General features: G+C 40.5%; 1 protein-coding gene across 5 annotated transcripts in view; it reads left to right on the plus strand.

Annotated features, from left to right (window-relative positions):
• Positions 1-9818: 9818 nt before the first annotated feature.
• MGAT5 (alpha-1,6-mannosylglycoprotein 6-beta-N-acetylglucosaminyltransferase) overlaps positions 9819-19106 on the plus strand; it is a 140269-nt gene continuing 130981 nt past the window's right edge. For all 5 annotated transcript variants that reach the window (XR_010884609.1, XM_067299359.1, XM_067299358.1 and 2 more), the window contains exon 1: positions 9819-9894. The gene's annotated coding sequence lies outside the window, so the exon portion shown is untranslated. The remainder of the gene's footprint in view (positions 9895-19106) is intronic.

A 19106-nucleotide genomic window follows, 5' to 3' on the forward strand; every position in this document is an offset into this window, starting at 1 on the left:
TCATGCACGACGTTCCTTTTCAAGATAAGCATCTCAGAGAAAGCAGTCTGCTTGCTAAGTTTAAAATATTTTAGTTTGTACAGTCCATTTCCATGAAGCTATAATGTTTATTATTTTATTACTATTTTATTATATACTATTTTATTATATATCTGCAGGAAAGAAACAGTCCTTTGTTAAAAGATCTTCAGTCTCAGTGGAGTAAAAATACATTTAAATAACAGAAGAGAATTGGAAGGGCAAGGTAAAAGATAGAAGGCAGTCACAGGAGAGAGAGGTGGTATTTCTTCTAGTAAGTAAGTAGTGAAGATACATTTTTAATTTGATAAATTCTTGCAAGAATCAGTTCAGGAGCTCCTTCATATTTTTTCAATTCTAAATATGTTAGGAGAATATTCATTTTGGGCAAAACTTTGCATATATTGTACAATGACACACTCAGAAAACTGTAAAAGTAAAGGTGCTTTTTCTCTTTTTGCAATGAGAAACCTATTTACAGCCTTTCAATTTCCAGGAGTGTTCAGTAACAAGATGAGGAGACTCAGAGGTCAATGACATTCCAGACGAATGAGCATTCCTCTAAGATTTCTACAGTCCTTGAAAGATAGCACAGATAGTCTCTGTTGTACAAATTTGGCAGGACTATAGATAGCAAAATGTCAGCGTTTCAGAGAATTGCAAGCATCTAAAAGATTCTCACCAATGTCAGATTAAAATTTTGCAGCACATCTGTAGCTAACACTTCAAATCACTTTTAGGCAGATGCCACTTAGGGTCATTACAAAAATTCAGTTGTTATCATTTAGCAACTTAAACTCCACAAGTGCTTTCACTGTCCACCATACAATGCAAACACATGCTCGATATCCTCCAAACTTTAGCCAGCCTGGATTTTTTCTTTTTTCGTGTGTCTGTGTGTGTGTGAGAACACAAAACAACAATATACATACACGTCAGCCTGAAATTTGCTGACTATGGGTTTCTCAGCCTTTTAGACTTTGGAATTTGAGCTAAGGGGACCTACTGGCTCTACTTAATTAACAGAAAGCCTACAGGCATGCTCTCATATGTGGCAATTCTTCAGTCAGGAACCCTGTCTTTATTGCCTATCTCATAATTAACAGACAAGATCTACTGCAAATAATTTCCCAGTGTTTGAAAGTATTCCAGGCTTTCTGATATGGAATACATTACAGAGATTGACCTGAACCAGCACCCTAGATAAAATATCCTTCTTTTGGGGGGCTCAGGGGAAAAGGTTGTTCAAAGCTGCGGATCAAAATCCTTCAGTTTGTTTCAAATAATAACACAAGTTTCATGTACCTCCTCTTCAAGCAAGAGTCTGTTTTGTCACTGTTCACAAATTGTCAAAAACATCAGTTTCCTTTCATGAAGTTTTAGAATCAGTCCTTTTTAGCTTTATAAAGCAGTCTCCAGTTCAGTGTTTTCTATATATCAAACCCCTCCCATTTTCAAACTTTAATTGCCAAAATGGTGCCAAGAGCTCGCTTTTAAGTACATAGGAAGTAAACTAAATCTATTTTAACACCCTAGTTTAATGGTTCCCATAAGTGAAATGTCACCTGGGTACTTGAGAGAGAAAAGATGTCAATGTCAGTGATTGGATAAGCAATGTGTTTTGTTTACCCTTGTGCAGCAATACATTTAGCATTAGTGAAGAGTGAACTTGATAAGACATGTTTCTGAATCTAAATATCCTTTCTGAGTTTCAAATGGACAAGTTAGTAATTTTTTTTTAAGAAAAAAATCACTTAAGAATAATTACAGGTACATACAACAGTACTGTACAGATTATGAAGTCTGTCAAAAGTTCTGGAGATTTACAGAAACTAGGATATTGTGTGGTCTTTTAAAGCACTCAGGCCTGATCCTGAAACCTCAATTTATATACAAGTCAAATGCTAAAATCAGATTCAAAATTAAGGTTTATTTGGCTCCTAATATTTGTTTTGGATATCAAATAACAACAGAAATACAGATACATTTAACTAGGGTAAGGCTGGAAAAGAATTAATTTTCTTTTTTTTGTTGTTGTTGCTTTGGTATTGGAGTCCTTTGTTACACTAGTGATAATGTAGCAGGGATGTAATTAGATACTCTCTATTCCAAACTCATCTCTCCATTACACTGGCTGCAACCACACAATAGCACTAAGGGTGCACATTAGTTAAAAAAGAGAAATTCAATCTCTCAGTGCCAAGATTTTCCAGATTTTTTCTGTGAGATACAGTTCTATGAGATACAGTAAAATAGCAACAAATTATCAGGGATACATTGGGGATAAAGGCATTGATAGATACAAAGTTCATCTTGGACTGAGGACATGAAAATTCCCAGAATATTTTTACAACTGTTGTTCTTAAATCATTCCAGTTCACTGTTTAGAATAAGCCAGGAGCTGCATGTAAACTTATGAAAGCGTGAAAGAGGAATCAGGTCTGCAAGCTCTTTGGCCCCATTGAATTGGAGTTGTTCTGCACTTTGAAGAGGTTGAATTTCAAGGTTGAGGAAAGGCACTCTGTCCTGTTCAGGCCAGTTCTGTTAAGGTGAGGCAGTCAGAGCTTAGAAAAGTAGCACTTCAGACCCAGACCAGTTAGCAAACAAGAGGAAGGACATAAGGACATAGTAACAGCTGCACTGAGTCAGATGAAGGCCCATCTGCTCAGGATCTCAAAGAACATAAGGGGATACTCTGCTGAAGAGTGTAAGAAACAGGACAAATACAGAATGATCCCTCCCAGCGCATATTTTTCCAGCTTCCAGCAGTCAGAGATTTAGAGGTTTCTTTGAAGTTGACATCTATCAGCAGCCAAAGGACCTATCATCCTTGAACTACCTAACTCTTTTTTTGAATCCATTTATATTTTTGGCATCCAGAAAATCCTATGGTTTCTACAATTTTACTTATCTTTTGCCTGGACAAATACTTCATTGTGTTTGTTTGAAATCCTCTATTTCAAAATTTCATTGGGTGCCATAGGTTCTTTTGCAGTGAGAAATACTGCCCCATTCATCTTTGTGTGACTTGTAATTTTATAATCTTCTGTTTTATTCCTCCTCTATCACTTCTTTCCCAAGTTAAACAGTCCTAGTCAGCTTAGTCTCTTCTCATATGAAGTAATCCAAAGCCTCTGATCAGTCTTAGCATCCTATTCCTAACTCTTTCATGCTTTGCTGTATCTTTTTTGAGGTAGGGAAAGAGAACTGCCGCGCAATTCAAGTTTGAGTGTACCATGAATCTATACAGACACAAGCCTGTTTTACGTTTTGTTCTCAAACCCTTTCTTAATAATTCCCAATATTCTGGTTTTCTGATCACTGTTGAACATTGAACTGACATTTTCACAAATTCTTCAAAATAATTTCACCATCTATTTCCTGATTAATAATATCAAAAGGCCACTTGGTTATATAGTCAGAGTCACTTTTCAGTTTAATTTTGCATTTGTCATGCAAAGTAATACCAACACTGAATTTCATCTGCCATTTTATTTTCCTATCATATAGTAACTCAGTATCCTTCTGCACCATTTTGCAATTAGCTTTAGATTTTACTATCCTGAGCTTTACATCATCTGCAATTATCACCACAGTATTCATTCCCTTTCTAGATCATTTACAAATATGCTGAAAAACAAAGTCTCAAAAAAAATCCTGAGAGATTGCAAAGATAAACTGTCTCCACAGTGCAAAGTGATCCTATATTTCTATTTCTATTTTTGTTTTCTATTTTTTTCTACTGCTATCTTTTAAGCATCCTATGACATATCCTATGACAACTTCATTTATTTAAGTCAGTAAACCTTTGGCTCAAGAATACCAGATCAGAGATATGATTATTGACTCCTTTAAAGAGCAAACAGACTTGTGAGGTTATCCCTTACCTCTAAAGAAGAGTACCATATGTATCTATTATATGTACGCTATCTATATGTGTATACATATAAATATAGATCCTATATGTATTTCCTGTTAATTCATCGGGGCAGAAGTCAGACTAACCCATCCAGACCAAATTTTCCGTTACCACTACAGCCCTCTCTAAAATAGGTGTTTCTCTTAATTATTAAGAAGAGGATGATTAGGCAGTATACCAGTGACAACTGCTCAGAAATTTCCTACCAAACTCCTTTAAAATTCTAGCCCTGGTACTGTTAATTTGATTGATTCATTCTGAAAGCTCTTCTATTGATTCTTTTTTGAGACAATTTTGAGACAATTCCTCTGATTCATCCCCCATAAAGAGGATACTGATGTGGGGAACTTCCAAAATGACTTCCTTGATAGTGAACAGCAACACAAATAACCCATCCAGATTTTCTTTATTGCCTTTGTTCTTTCCATGTCTTACTTGTTTTATACCTTGATCATTTATCTGCTGCATAGCCTTTCTGGCACATCTCCTGAAGTGGGCAGTGACTTGTTACCTTGGTAAAGTCTTTAATTCCTCCAGGTCCAAAGAAATGTCTAAAATAAATCATGGTGCAACTTATTTTGCACTCAAATGAGAACGTGGAGCATCTCTTGCACCTTGTGCAGTCTTTCAAATCTATGCAAGTTGGATGTAAAATATTACCACTCTTACTAACTATAACAAAGGGAACAAGACACAAGATCTATCAGATTTAGACTACGCCTACGAAATTTTACAATTACATTACTATACTTCTGTTAATCATGCCACTTTGCACTGAAATGCCACTGTGATCTCTGAAAACAAATCTCAAATAATTCTCCTGCAAGTGGGGAGTTCTTTAGTACACTTACTGCATGTACTAAACACCTATTAGAAATATCTGTGTCTGTTTTGGTACCTAAAACAAGGGTTTATTTCCTTTATGATAACTCAGTGCAAAGTTATTTGAAATTTTTGCACAATTGAGATTTAAGCTTACAATGCCTGTGGTAATGGGAAGATCTGTTGGAATACACGTCAGTATTTTCCGGTGATGGAAAATTTTATAGGACAGTTGTAACAATTATGAACAGGACACAATAAAGCCTTCGAAGGAAAGGGTCGATTAATATTTAATGGATTTGGTCTTTTGTACTGGGCACAGTTTATAATACCTTTAAAAAATCTGAACGATTTCTTCATGTCCATAAAAACCTGGGGAGAAGATACAGTTAAAGGCTAACTGCAAAGTCTTAATCATGTTAAAAAGCAGGGGTTTTACCTGAATATGGGCATAGGACAGGAACATTTTCTGTTTCCTAGTCTTTGATATTTAATCAGGGTTAAATCAAGATTATACTATAGCAACTTCAAGTTGTGAATAAGAAGTAAAAGAAAGAAAAAAGGCATTCTTCAAGATCTCTTTGTGATCAGAATATTATTAGTCTTGAATATGAAAAATACTGCTCTTCAGAATTATATTATGCTGTATTTCAAAAAAAATCCAAAACACAGATGAAGTCCTGAAAAATCAAAGCAATCAAACAAAAAAGCAAGATATAGTCTTGAATAAGTCCATATATGTTTTCTGATCTTCAGCACAGAGGTTGAAGTCAGTTATCATTTTGCAGTAAATTCATTTGTATCAATAAAGCTGAGGGAGACATCAAATAGAAAGCTTTAAAAGCATATGTTGGAAGCCTCAAGACACAGTTATTATGTTTGGCAATGAAGAGACAAAGATACTTTTCAAGAAGGTCTTTTTTTTATTTTATCTCTGTTTCACATTTCAGAGGGCTTTTCATTCTCCTTTTTCTTCTTTCATTTTATTGAAGATACGTTGAACATTAATAACACAATACTCGGCCTCTCACCAAAGAGTTCATTTGGTATCTGCAAAGCTAACAACTAACACATTATTCAGAGAAGAGTATGTGGGGTTTATAAAAGAAGGTAAAGAATCCCTGCAGAGAAGAGGTGGAGACCTTCCAGAGACCAGGTAATAGGACTTTAAATGAGATGCAGATTATAATGCAGACTCTGTCTGGTTCCTTTCTTAAGTGTCCTAAGTGCTTTCTTACTATGCTCATTCCAGGAGTATTAAATGATGCAATACTGTGTGTATCTACCTGAGACAAGAGGGGGAATAAAGGCTGGAACATTAGATATAATCAGCCTCAGAAGAAAGAGACTTACTTTTATATAAAAACAGTTTTTATATCTATGTTGTCTATATAAGAGATATTTTATACTATTTTTTTTTCTATTTGGAAAGACAAACTAAATTTTTTGATAATATGTCTGCTGTAATTTTGTATACAGTGTTACAAGCCAAACGGAGACACCACTTACGCATACCTCCCTAAGGAAAGGTGCATGTAGGTATTGTCTGTGAGTAATCACAAGCTCTTGTAGTATGAATTCCATTCTCTTCTCTACAAAACAGTAATTTATTATTTGAATAAACAGGGATGGAAAATTCAACAGGTAGACTACTTTAAAGGTGACATTATGTAACTCTGAAGTTAGCACTGGTAAATTCTGTGCAGTTACATTTTAGATCATCATCCACTGATGATCCATAATCAGAATTCACCAAAAATCAGTATGGAGAAATGCAAATGAATAGTCTCACAACATAAACATTACTTAAACAGTCCCACTGAACCCATGGCCTTTTAAGGATTACTTCTGTCGTTTATGATGAGTTCACAATATGCAAGCAAAAGTTAGTACAGATATGACTTTCTTAACCTAGTCTACCTGAGTTTTCCTTTAATCTGAGTCTGTGACATGGCCCGCAATCACACAAAGGGAGCTTTTGTTATCCACTAAGGACAGGGCTGGAACTGCAAGTTCTGGACACATAATCAAACAGGAAAACAGCATCAGTAGGTGATGTGAGTGTCTCTACCAGAATATAATTTTCTTCTTGATTATTAAAACAGCCCTCAGAGTAAGCTGAAAGATCTTCCTTAACAATGGGAATAGCTAAGACCCTCAGTCCTAGCCTTATACAGATTTTTATAAACAATTTAGATTTTTATAAACAATTATCACCGTTTCACTAAATGACAGTTCGATACAAAATGCTGTCTCTCAGAACAGCATTTGAAATTAAAAACTACAGACAGGAGTTAATACACCGAGCAAATTCGGCGGGCCAGTTCAAAAAACAGCGCTTAGGTGTTCCCGCACATCCCACAGACCTAGCAATTTATTTTCCTTGGTCACTGAGTGTTGGCTCACATGGCATGTTTGTTTGTATGTAGTGCTACATGTGGCAACATTTAGGAAGCCTGTGTGGTGTCACATGGTGGAGCATGGCTACCACTGGAAAGTATGCTTGCACAGATAAGCCTGTACCCTTAGCAGGCACTCCACTTTGCAGTATAGCACTTCCATGTCATTCCTCCCTCTACCCACAGGTCACAGTCACGGGGGACCAGCATGCAACATCCTGGAGCTGAAGAAAGGCTGTGGCTCCATGATACAAACATGCAAGATGAGATGCCCCAGTGTCAGGGCCCTGATCATACCAACAGGCCTTAATGGCCCTCACCTGGGGCCTCCATGGGCCCAGGTGCCCCATTTCAGCTCAGCTCTGGGCCTTCACCCTGCCTGAGCTAGATGTCAAAAGTGTGCCTGTCTCCAGCTGTGTTGCAGCTGTGCTTAGCCATGGACACTCTTGATCCAGACCACACTGTGTGGACTGACTTCTTGGCTTGACCTCAGACCTGCCTGGCCATCACTGGACGTGTCTGATCCCAGTCACTGTCACTGGACCTGATCCGCTGGCTTGATCGTGGACATGGACTTGTGATCTGAACTCTGGGCTGACCCTGACCACTCTCCCCGGGCCTGCCCAGCTCACCTCGCTCAGGTACTGTGGGACCACGTCCTGGCTGGCGAGGCTGCTGCCTCTGCCGGCCTTGTTAACACACGCGGCTGCCTGCCCCGTAGGAGCAGCTGGCCCCTGCTGTTCCCTGACAGCCAGGCTGGGAGAGCATATGGGTGAAGATCTGAAAGTGTGAGCTCTGTGCTGAGTGTGGGACAAGGCTGAGAAACCCTATTGAATAGAAAAGTGACTACAGTATTAGCTCAGTCCCTTCACTTGAGCTTCCTAAATTACAAGCACAATAAATGGAAAAGAATCAAAGTGCTGTAGAGTCATTATTTCACCTGCTTTGTTTCTCTGGGGCAAGAGCCTATTCCACAAACAGTGCAAATCATACTGGATCATAAAATTACTCATCTCTTGCACAGAAAGAGGTTCAAGACTTTGATCACTTGATGCCTTCTAAAATTTCAAATCCCAAACCTCTCATTAAATCCCAGTGAGACTTTCCAACCGGGAATGCATGATCATAGAACCATGCTGGGTGAAAAGTGAAACTCCAAATTGCACAGCATATTGTAGAGATGCTTGTGGGCACAAAGTGTCCTTCAGCATGCACTGTACACACGACAATTTTCTATTCTGTGGAGACACCCAACATGAATAGCACTGAATATCAGCAAAGATTTTTGGGCACTGTCACCAAAAGCATATCCATTTACGTGACTTTGCTTTTTTGTGTAACCATCTTCCGATGATTCATGGCATGTGTAGAATATTGATCTCAGTTCTGCAGCTTATTACAAGCTATATACATATTTCTCCTTTAACTTATATTAGGTTGTAGAGTTAACCAGAAACACATCTTTTATTTTGATCTTGACCTATTCCTTATGAAAAAAGTCTACATTAACACCCGAGAGTAGGACTGGCCACCAGATGTCACCCATCTTCTATTAGCTCCCCCTAAGTGTGCGTATGCAGGCTTGGAAAACAAACCATTCTCCAAAAAGCTGTGCTAAACAGAGACTGTCTCGCCACTCACACAATATAGTCATCTTCTCATTATAAAACTGTATTATCTTACTTTGCTGTAATAGCTCCCAAACACTAACGCTTTAGCAGCTTTTAGAAAGTATTTTAAAGATAACCCAAGAAATATCAACTCACGCAAATATACTGCAACTCGCTGTACAAATACCTGTGTGTGTCTGAGGCTTTAAAAAAAAAAAAATATATTAGCTGAGGGAAGGAATCCACCTAGTGCAAACAAAAGATGCAGTTGCTACCAAAGACAAGACGTGGGCCTAACCTTATGCGTTTGTAGGGGCTGTGAAGGTTGTGGTGGGCGACTCCAGGACAAGGCTGAGGAGGGCGGGGGGCGCCGGCACTCCTCCAGCCACGCTTGCCTGTCCCCGCTTTCGTGACCTCTAGCTGAAACGCTGCCCCCGGCCGCCGCCGCCGGTGGGCTCCGCTAGGCCTCGGCGCGGCCCGGGGGAGAAGGGAGAAGCGGCGACGCGCGGGGCCTCCCCCGGCCAACGGCGGTGGGGCAGGTGTGAGGGGGGAGCGACCGTTGGGGACCGCGGGGGGGGGGGAGGGGCCCCCTCAGGCGGGGCGGCCGCGCGCGCATTTCCCGCCGCCGCCGCCGCGCGCCGCCCGCCCCGACCGAACGTGCCCGCCGGCGGCGGGTTCTGTCTCGCGCCGCCGGAGGCCTGCGCGCGCGCCCGCCCCCCCTTCCTCCCTCCCAGCCCGCCCCCGCGCGCACAGGCGGGCGGCGCGCGCACGCTCCGCAGGCGGGCAGGCACTTTGCACACGCTCCCTTGCTCGGCCTGGGCTCGTCGTCGGCGCTTCCGGCCGGGCAGCGGCCGTTTTGCACGCGCTCCCTCCCCCTGCGCGGCGGCCCGGCCCCGCCGTTTGCGCACGGGCGGGCGCGCGCCGCCTCGCTCGCTCGCGGCCGCGCCGGGCAGTTTGTCGACGCTCCCTGCGCCCGCCCGCCCGCCCGCCCGCCCGCCTCCAGGTGGTCCGGCCCCCGCGGCGGGCGCGGCGGCCGCCCCTCAGCCCGCGCCGGCCTCCGCCGAGGGACCATGGGCGATGCGTTCCTCCCGGCGCGGGGCGCGGCGCACAGGCGGCGCCGGAGGAGGTGAGGGCGGCGCCGGGGACCCCGCTGCCGCGCCCAGCCCCCCCTGTCGCCCCGCAGCGGGCTGCGACCGTTCCCCCCCCCCCAGGCCGTGAGGGGGAGCGGTGTCGTCGCCCCCCCCCCCCCCCAGCAGCCCCTTCCCCCGGAGCGGGCGGGCAGCGCGGCGGCCCTCGGTGGGGGTGTGTGGGGGGGGGGGTCTCACCGCGCCGGGGGGGGCAGGCCGAGGTGGGGGGGGCGGCCGTTGCGGCGGCCGTTGCCGGCGTCGTCACCTTGTGTAACGACCTTGCCGCCCCCGCGGGAAGGCGGGCGGGCGGGCGCGGCTCGTGCCGGGCGGCGGCGCGGGGGGCCGGGCGGGGCCGGGCGGGAGGACGGTGCGGGCGGGACGCGCTTCCCCGCCGCGGAGCTGCGTTGCGGAGGTGAGCCGCCAGCCGAAAGCCCTCCTGCGGGTGGGAGGGCGGGTTTGGGGCGAAAGTTGGTTGAAATCCTCTCTTTCGGTGTGGCTGCCGAGGGCTCGGTTCCGCCCGGGGCTGGTTCTGTGCCCTCGCCGGGCTTGGCAGACCCCTAGGAAGCGAGTCTGCGAGAGGGGGTTCCTGAAGACCGTCGTGTGCTTGCCGAGTTTCGCCTCGGTCTGCCGTGCCCGCTACTTACTGCCAAAGATGCGTTGAACTTTAGGTTGGGCATAGCAGTGCTCTTCGTCTGCCAGGCTCGGTATTTCTCACGCATCAACATCATCTTGTGTTTGGATCGTAAGAGTTTGTCTCTATGTGTGAAGCAGTGTTTGACCTGAGATGATTGCATGCGTGTGTCTGGACTTACGTAAGAATTTTGGGGCCATTTTATAGTCTGTCTTGATTTTTGCAACTAAGGTAAACTTGCTTTTGAATATATTTAGCGGAAAATAAACGTTGCTCAGTATTGAAGAATCAAATCGTGGTAGAGGCTTTCTTTATTGTTAACATGGGGTGTGTAGGTTCCACCTTTTCCAGGTACCATACGCCATGAATCTAATCTTCTGAGTGCCTCTTTCTCTTTCTGGTATTGTGGTCAGTAAACTTTGGAGAACTAATCATTGCATTAGCTCTTGATCCATCAATCTCTCTTGATAACTGCAGTGAGTATAGAATACCCTTTAAATGAAGGTTCACTCTTGAGAGTCGAGTATTTGAATGTATATGCATATTTATCTGAAAAGCTCTGTCACTTGCCCTCCCTCCTCCCCCAAATAATATGGTAGCTTTTTCAACAGTATAGTTCATATTCCTAAGTACAGCAGTGAATATTGATCAAGTGCAGTGCAAGTGCTTTATCTCTGCAAACAGCCTTGCATTTTGTTGACACAAATAGGGTGGAGGGAATGTCACTTACTTTCTCATCAGCAGCACAATATTTGAACTTGTTTGCAGATTAGGGATGTGTCTTTGCTCTGAAATAAATAAGATGATCTTAGTCCTCCATTCATTCAAAATAGTTTTGCTGTTTCAGAAAAGAGTGAAAACTTCTTTTAAAAAGGGAGAACCTGTTAGTTCTTGTTATTTATAATTGAAAACATTTTGCCTGGGGACACTTGAGTCCAATTTAGTTTAAATGGGTGATTTACCTTTTTCTTTATCTTTGTGTAATGACTCTGTTCTTTATGAGAAACTGCTTACTGCAAGACCCACAGTTGACATAGTTACAGGTGGTTATATCAAGCCTAATAGGGGAAAAAAAGTCATTTTTTTTTCAGGTGATTTTTATTATGTATAAGGTAACTTACACTACTGTTTTCTGCTCTTTACATGTATGGGTTAATGTAGGGAATCATTTAGTCTTGAGGTGGCCCATGGGGAGGTACCTTAAGTATGTACTGAAAGGAAGGTTCTGCTCTGCATAATTTGATGTATACAGACTGTTTTCTGTCACTCTTATAAAATATGGTTTTCTTTATATGAGCAGAATAAGGATTAAATGAGAATACACATTTTTCCCTTTTCTGTGTAATAAATCCATCGTGCTGCCCAGGAGGAAGCTGTGTCACACATGCTGGACTGTAAAGATGCTGAAAGGCAAAGTGGCTGACCACTTGGTTTAAGAAGATCTGGTTGTTTAAGCTCCGAAATTTAGGAAGCTGCTAGCAGTGCTGTGTGCAAATTATCTAAAATCCTTAATCTGCTTCATAAAATATAATCTGGCAAAATAATGAAGTGCTCTGAATTCCTAACAGGACTTAGAATAAAGACAGTTGATGTAAGGTCTTAAGTCATTTCCCTCCACCCAGTTTCTCTTTCCTTTCCTTCCCCTGATTTAAGAGGAGGAAAAAATCTTTAAACCATCGACTTCTGCACTTCAAGCAGTATGTAGAATTTTATTAATAGCACTCATTTCCCTTGAATTCTGAATTTTTTTTGTTGTTGTTCGCAAGGTTATCTTTATGGCATTGTATGCTGCTGTCAACCAACAAGTCTGCTCTTCTGTTTTAGTAAAATAGCTTGACGTGCAGTTTTCCTCCTCATATTGGCTCTAAAATTTTAAGGAAACATTAGGAGTAGTTGGCACAAAGTGTCCTTCAGTGATATAACAACTTGATTATTAGCCGTGTGGTAGGCGTTTTGAAGGCTTTTGTGAATACAGTGCTCATATTTTGAGCAGTTTGAATTCTAAAGAAGACTTAATGTTTCATATGAGAATGGGAGATTTGGCTCAGTTTTATTCCTAGGAAAAGCAGTGATATGGGAGATGCACTGGCAGACATTACTCTAAAAGCTATTTGCTGACAGATTGTCTAATTTAGTCTATGCTTAGTCCATTAAATAAATGGTGGAAAGAAATCCAATATAATGAATATCAAAAAAGCCAGGTTCTGATACTGTTTTTGTTTGTGTATGTTATTACCAAAGTGTCTCCAGAACTTGTTTGCTCATCCTGGTTCCAAACCAGCTCAGAGCAGTAATCCAGCAGCAACTTAGTAATGAACAGCAGAAGCAGCTGTTGGAAGAGTTGAACATGCTGCACAGAGCTAATCAGCTGGGGAATCTGACAAGGGGAAGCCTTCTTTGGAATCAAGCAGTTCCAGTATTATTGTATCTTCAGTTTCAAAAATCACTTAAATGATTGGAGTGATACAATGCCATCCTTTATTCTTTTCTGCTTTTGCAGAGCTAGCATCTGCGCGTTCCATACCACATATACATGCACTTCTTACATACTTAAAGAACAAAAAAACTTTTGTCTTCCACATTTCAGAAGAAAAAGTTGATTTTTTTTTATTTGCTTGCTTGTGTGCATATGTGCACATGCAAAACCTTCTTATTTTCCTATTTAGACTCCTGTTGCTAGCATACATCACTGAAGCTGTAAATGCTTCATTATCTGGGTCTCGCTTTCATTTCTGGAAGAATCTAGAGTTGCACAATGGCCTATAACTTATGTGAGGAGTAATTGTCATCATTCAGATCTTGTACTGGTAGTGGCCTGGTTTCTGTCACTTGTGACCCAGTCTTTTTGTTAGTCTCTTGTTTGCTCGTATGTGTTGATAACTGTTACTGTAATTCATGGCCAAAAAGAGAAGTGACTAAAGTTTTGTGCAAGCTAATGTTGGTTAGATATAGAGATAAATGCTTTATCGGACATTATTTGAGGAAGAGCCAATGTCATTATGGAGAACAAGTGACACTGAAATGATGACATGTCTCTCAGATATGAGGCAGCTGCTTTTTGTGTCTGTCCAAAATTTTTTCAAGGTGGATAGCCTCATTCTTCTATTCAAGCTGGAATAATTAATCTGGCTTGTGATGAATTTGTGGGGTTTTGTTCTTGCCTTGCAACAAGAAGAAGTCTTGTCTGCTTTAATGGGTGACTCCTTGAAGTCTGAGGTCTAGCATGTGCTCAAGCCAGGATGTAGCTCCTTTGAGGGAGTTCTGCTAAATTTATGGCATTTTCCATATGTCTATGGCTGCTTGTGACCTTGGGAGACACTGCAGAGAAAGAATAGAGGAGAGAAAATGAGCTTTGGGGACAGGGATTCCTTCTGTCTTAGTACAGTTAAGTAGCAAAGTCCTTTTTGTGAGGAAAGTTTATGTCAATGATGTGACTCATTTATTTGCTTTTTATGGTTTGCATGAGCTAAGAATGCTGTGAACGTGGCCCTTCTTTATATGATGAATCTCGTAAATGCCTGTTGTTCCTATTAGCTAAGCATATTTCTTCACGCATCCCACAGGCATTCCAAACTGTTTAACCTTGATTGTTAGCCTAACCTACTGATGTTTATCTTACTGCTCTTCACCTCCTAATAAAAGCCTGTAATATTTGAAAATTATCAACCACTTCTGTTGACCTAGTTGTCCTGTAGACAAAGGAATTTTCATAACTTACAAATAACAGGCAAGCTGTTTTTCTGTGACTTCAGAAATGTTGTTTTTTCTTTTTTCTTTTTTCTTTTTCTTTAAATGAGAAAGGAAGGGACCCATCCTGCTAGAAAAATCTGATTACACTGTTATCAGTTGTCATTCATGGGTAACATAGTTTGCCAGATTTTTCTGTATATAAATTTTTGACATACAATGTATTTCTTCTGGTTACATTTCCCTGGAGTAGTTTTATAACTAAAACCTTTTCTTCATTCCTGTTAGAATTAGGTGGTGAAGCTTATTGTCCCTTGCTCTGTCTATTCGTTCCTTTTGGTACAGAATACTATTCCTCTCCTTTTCCACCACAAATATGGTTAACAGCATGAAAATGCAACTGCCCCTTAGTTGCTTTAGTGCAATTTTTGGAAGTTTCTTTTGAAGTCTGCAGAGGGTGGTTGTAATATACACGTGATATACATGGAAGATAATTTTATGTATTAAGGACCCTGCATGACTAAACTTGTGTTTCCTCTGCTGTTAGGAATGACCTTTTATGGAAAATGGCTGTGTGTTTTGATTGAAGAATATCTATCTGAAATGTCATATAAAAAATGTCATATTAAACCCTTGAGCTGGGACAAACAAACACATAACTCCTTCATTCAGTGAAACTGGGTCTTTTTGATACGTCATTCGTAGCTAAAATTTTTGAACAGATCAGTTTCTACTCCCAAATGAGATTTTAAATAACTTCCATGAGTCTGTCTTGATAGGTCCTATACAAAGACAGTGCACACAATGATTTCATTTACTAGTTTTATAATAGTTGTGTCATGTATAGTTGACTAAAAAGATTGAAAATGCTAGCTTTCAATTTATCTTTAAGTTTTTTGCTGTGATATTAGACCTCTGTATCAGACATGCCAATTTACTTACTATGTTTTTTAACAAGCTTATGAAAGAGTAGAATAAACATCAGAAATGTTTATAATCTGGTAGTTATCCAGGATTGAAGTTATTTATTTATTCATACTTATATGAACACATTGTAACATGATTGTATTGAACGCTGAATGAAACTGTTTGCATGACCTAACTGTAGAGTGAAAGTCCCACATTGTTTCAGTACGCTGTAGTTTGAAGACTGTTTCTGCCTAAAAGAAATATTACTGAAAGTAATGTTTACAGGAGCTAGCACTGGAAACGTGAACTATGAGGTAGCTCAGTTCTCCTACTGTTGGTTTGAATTGCCCACTTCTGTCTAGATTCAGTCAAAACTGGCTTCTTTTTAATACTTTAGATGCCAGTAAATATAGAAAACATAGAATCTACTTAAAAGAATTCAGTGAACAGCAGCTTCCAGATCTTGGTCAGCTTCAGATTCTCAGGATGAGGTGGGTTCCCCCCTGCCCCCCGTCTTGCTTTCAGTATGAATTGTACATTAAAATTGGCTCCCTTTACCTAAAACATAATAGAGTTATCTTGTGTCTTTTTGTTTACCTAATCTTGGAATTTCTGAGCCACCTGGTGAAGGAGCCTTCTCCCTAAAAAAGAGAAACTAAATAGACGGTGTATTTCATGTCCAGAAAAAGCTGTGATAATCTTAACATAGAAACTTTCACACCCATTTGACAAACTGCAAATACAATTGTATGTGGATACAAACTTTCCTATCTGCTTACCACACCATAAAAAAACAAACCAACTCAAGAAATACCACAAAAACCTCCAACAGCTCTGCTTTTGAAATCCTCCCCCAGTCCTGACAAAGACGCGTTTTGCTAATGGTGGGAATACAGTGGACTGGGAGATTATTTTGGCAGGGGGAGGGGCTGCAAATGAAGGGCTATTCATTTGGTAGCAGTATGATGTTTTAAAAACAAGTGGCAAGCAGTCCAAGTAAGGCTCCAAACTGATGCCCTGGCAGTGGAGTTTTTGGATGCATTCTGGCAAGTAGAAGCAGAAAGGGAACTACTTTTTAGTCCCTGTATATGGATGGGCTTCAGGATGGGAAATGCTAAAATATATACCTCTATTGCCAGGTTTATGAAAAATCTGCAGAGAGATTAGGAGAGAATCTGAAAAAATATTTGAAGCAGTGAATGAAATGACTTCTTCGAGAGAGGTTTTTGAAGAGCTCAAACTGTTTATATGGAAGTCAAAGTCAAACTAAATTTGAAAATTGGGCATGAATTTTAAACAGATGTAAAACCAGACAAGAGTAGTTAATGGCTTTCTCTCAGATTTTAATTAAGAATTGTTACTCTTTCTGTATTTTGGTATGATTTTGTCAGCAAAATCAGTATTTGTGTTTCTGATCTGACAGAACAGGAAGAGGATGTGAACCACTGTGTATAGGGAAGGAAAAAAAAAGACACGGATTTCTCAATCTTTACCACTCAAACTCCAATTTAGATTGGATTAGACAGGATATTTGATCAAATTATTAAAGCTATGTTATTCTAATCAGTTTCTTAGTACATTGATTGTTTTTGCAAGTTCTTGTTAAAATGAACAATTTCCCTCCCTGTATTTTTCTTCATGGAGTGCAATTTCTTAGCTGGTACTGCCGGTCTTCCAAGCACATGGTGAAATGTATTTTCACTCTGTTTATGTTTAACATTTATCTGTGTTATACTTTTCTGTTCCTAGACTAAAAAACAGCATGCAGGAGTAGAATGCTGGAATGCCTCCTGTGTTTTTTTCCAATGAAGCTAACAGCTATTTTACTATAGATAAAATCAACTACTATGAAATACTTGGTCTAATTTTAAGAGCCTATGATCTAATTAAACTGAGATGTTACGGTTATATATATGCATGTTTCTAATAATCATTTTTATCTTAGATACCAGTTGAGTTTATTTGTAAATCAGTTCTAGAAATAATCTTTTCTTTGTCTTGATACCGTAGCTTCTCTTGATAGAGGAAAAATAAACTGTGCTTTTAGGTAGGTAGGATGGTAATCTAGAATTCTTGTTTGAATACTCTTCCAGATTTTTTTCACTAGTTTAGCAGTCATATATTCAATTAAAAAAAAAGTATGAAGTTCTGCTTTATTGATTATCCAATTTAATGTGTAAGAAATGAAGCAGTTACACAAATGTTTGTTACAGTTTGTCCTGATACCTCTGAATCTAGACCTCAGTGATCTGAGATTTCTAGGGAAGCTTATTGATCTCAGTTTATGGCCCTATTTGTTAATCTTTGTTTGAATCTCTTAAGTGATTTTACTTAGCTTCTGGATTGATAACATTATAGCACTATTTATGATTCCTTTGAGGAAAAGATTACAGTAGCTTTCACCTCACCTGTCTAACCAAAATTCTCACCCAAATAAGGGAACAAGGAAGAGTTTCAGACTGGAAAATGATTCAAATTTTGAGCTCTGCTGGATTCCATTAAGAATTGCCACTTACTGTCAGCTGAGGTGAAGTTCTGTGAAAGCTGTACTTGCCCTCTGGAAGTTGGGAAGTTTAGTTAGCTAATTTATCCAAGCTGGCTGCTGAATGTCCAATGAATGAACAGTTGTTATAACGTGGTATGTTACCAACAGTGATTCAGTGAGTAATGGGCCTATAATAAAAGGAATGGATTCTTGTAATGAGAGTTTAAGTGCAGTGGGTAAAGTTCTGTGCTGATGTAAAAGTCATGTTGCAGTTTACTTAAGCTCTTTTTGAATAAATGCTATTGAAACCTCTGGTTTTGTATATGGAAACTAGTACAATGAGGCCCAAGTGTGCTCTTAAATTTTCCTGTGAGGGCTGTAGTGGCTGATATGGAGCAAAGGCTTGTAACAGGTTTAGTTCCTGTTCAGCTTCTATTAAAGTTCTTGTACCTTGATTCATTGCCTGACATAGTGGATTCCATATTGTACTAGTTGCATAGCTTGTGCACTGTGTAATGTTACGGAAGAATGCCAGTATTGATTAACTACTTAAAACGTGTCTAAGAACACTTTCTTACATACTGAGATATTGGCATGTATGTGGCTATGTCTAGAGCAAAGAAAACAGCGAGCCCTTTAAATGGAAAAAAACAGGTACCCTTAAAAAAAAAAAAAGCTGTAATTGAAAATTATTATTGTAATTAAAATATATGGCAAAAAGTGTTCTACATAAAATTTGCATTTCTGAGACCTGAAAGGAAAGGTTAGACAGAGACCCAGAGAATCTTATTTCTCATCTTTTGGGAAAATCAGACTGTGTGGTTTTCTTTCTACATTTGAAATACAAATGTTCTGCGTCCCATGTACTTGAGCAGTGTGGGGGTTTTTGTCTCTGCCTGCCATTTGCACTCTGTTCTGCCAGAATTTTTTTGACCTTTATTCAGACTGTTGTTCTTGCTCAAGGGTAGAACCAGATTGAGGAATTGTTCCCATTGGATATGGCACACTTGAATTCTGTTGTCCCATTGATAATTTGGTACTTCAGAATGTCATGCTCAGATATTGTGTGCAACCCAGAGGTTTTAGCACTCCATTTTATTATGTGTAATTTTTTTGTACTCATATTCTGTGTAGTGCTCCAAGGATCAGAGGAAAATCAACACCAGTGTTCGCTGGTGCTTTTACGTAGGAATGTCATTAGTCTTCCTGGTCTTCACCAAGCTCTGAGACCGCAACTGAATGTAATTTGTGCCCCCATACCAATCTCTGCCCATTTGCTAGCAGAGCATTTGTGTGGCAGTGCCCTGAACTGGCCGAGACACTGATGTGGCTGTAAATGGCTTTCTGGGCTTTGGCCAGTCATGTTTCAAAATGGAACAGTTCCCTCCTTGTCTTCATCTTTTTACTGTATAAGCTGGGGAAGGAAGTAGAAAGTGATAAAGCTGCTGCTTTCAGTGGCAATGCTGGTTCTCCTGATTTAAAGTGTTCAAGCATCAGTC

This window comes from Apteryx mantelli, chromosome 6, assembly GCF_036417845.1.
Source record: "Apteryx mantelli isolate bAptMan1 chromosome 6, bAptMan1.hap1, whole genome shotgun sequence".
Classification (NCBI taxonomy): domain Eukaryota; kingdom Metazoa; phylum Chordata; class Aves; order Apterygiformes; family Apterygidae; genus Apteryx; species Apteryx mantelli.